Source organism: Eulemur rufifrons, chromosome 17 (genome assembly GCF_041146395.1).
Source record: "Eulemur rufifrons isolate Redbay chromosome 17, OSU_ERuf_1, whole genome shotgun sequence".
NCBI lineage: Eukaryota > Metazoa > Chordata > Mammalia > Primates > Lemuridae > Eulemur > Eulemur rufifrons.
This window is the reverse complement of record NC_090999.1, coordinates 92,053,882-92,055,984: the sequence shown is the minus strand read 5'-3', so window position 1 is coordinate 92,055,984 and position 2,103 is coordinate 92,053,882.

Here is a 2,103-nt window from a genome sequence, read left to right as displayed (position 1 = left end):
TATGTTCCTTACACAGCAACAGGACTCTGCAGAAGTGATTAAGGGCCCTGAGATGGGGAGAGTGTCCTCGATCATCTGGGTGGGCCTTTACAGGGGAGACACAGGAGGGGTTAAAGTCAGAGAGAGGAGATGCAAAGATTAAAGCTGGGGCCAGAGAGAAGAGCAGGTGCGACACTGCTGGCTCTGAGGACGGGGACGGGGCCATCAGCCGTGGGAAGCTGCAGAAGGGGAGGAAACGGATTCTCCCTGGAAACAGTGGGGCTAGCACCAGAGTCTAGCCAGAGACTGTGACTGACTTCTGACCTTTTGAATGGCAAATAATTAAATGTGTGTTGTTTTAGCCACTGTGTGTGGTTATTTCTACAGCAGCAATAGGAAACTACCAAGGTCCTAAAAATACTAAAGGACAATGAAGGAGGAGCCCTTTGCATCATTATTGCTGTGGGGTGAGTGTGTTTGGTTCTTAGAACAGCCGCAGGGTCCCACCCGCATCCACCCAACACAAAACAGGCGGTAAGCTGAGCACTTTCTCTTCATCTAGTCGTCAGATTCTACCCATTTAATGGCAAAAACAAACCAAAAAAATGGAGACTGATAAAATTCCTTACTCTCCCAAATTCTGAAAAATTCTATGATGGAAAAATTTTTTGACATAACATTTCAGAACACATTTTTAAAGAGTAAGAATGAGAATATACAACTAGCTGGATAAATACAGATATTACACTTAGTAGAACATATGTAAACTACAGAAGCTTTGTGAATAAATCAGGCTTCCATGAATGCTCTCTTAATTTCCAGAATTCCTCATACTTATTTTTGCCTACCTTGGTTTGTGGAGAAGTTTCTAAAACAGGGAAATAAAGAAGAGTAGATTCATTTTGCTTAACTCTCTTTTCATTTATACCTCTGTTATACTACTAAGTTATTTTTCACATTGAATATATATTTCCCATTTATTTTGGAGTAGATCTTGTGACTCAACTGAAGTCCAAATCCATCTCATTTCAGCAAATAAGGTAATTTAGCTATTTTAAGTTGAAACTTGGTAAAATATTCTCTCCATCAGTAAAACTTCAAGAACAAATTTGTGCTATGGTCAAAATTCATTCTCCAAACTTTGTTTTCTTCCTTATTTTAGAATTTATCACTAAATAAAAAGTCCTTCTTGGTGTCTTATCCACTTATGTCAATGGTTCTCCAAAAGAGGAAGGACAAAATATAAATGCTACGTAGTTTCGATCATCTATTAACATTGGACTTTCATGTAACAAAAAAAATATTAAGAATGAAAGTGAAAGTCAGATTCTCTGGAGTTTGATATTTCTGCAAGAATGTCAATGAAACAGATCTATTTCTACAGGTTCAGTGAAAGAGCTTAAAACCATAAAAAGAAATCCTGAGAAGTCAAATTTGCATAAGACTGGAAATATGAAAATTTGAGTCAGAAAATTCAAGAGCTTGCAGGAAAACTCACAGTATTATTACTTTGTCTTATCTCAGCTGTAAGTTACTCTTTTACCAGTGAGACTTGGCCGCAGAGTAGAATGCAGCCTGAGGTACTGAGAGTTCACACAAGGAAGCGCCCGTCCTGAAGACTTGCAGATAAAGAAGGGCCCACAGCAAGCTGGCAGTGAAAGAAGCAGCCTCTCCAGAAAGGTCAAGAGAAGGTGTGGAGTGAAAAATTTCCAGGGAGCTGTCACTGTCTGAAGAGGAAAATGACAAAAGTGACAAATCTCAGAGAGTCTGAGGAAAACAAAGACGGGAGTTGAAAAACAGAATAGAACCATCTTCTTCTTCCTTTGAGAGGCACTCAGGGTCATTTTCCAAGAAATCTCCCCCAGATGAAGAAGGGGCAGTGTCGGCCTCAGCTGGGTGCTAACCGGAGGAGGCACCTGCTGACAGAAGGTGAGGCTGGGAGGACGGAGAGCTGGGTTCCCTGAGCTGGCGCCCCCGGCCCCAACCTTATCACTCAAGCTCCTTAAGGATTTTTTTCTTCAATATGCAAAATTAAAATGCATAGATGTGTCCTGCCGACCTGCCTTGTAATGATCACCTGAGCGATGATGGCCAAGCTTCAATTCACACCTTTCACACACAGAT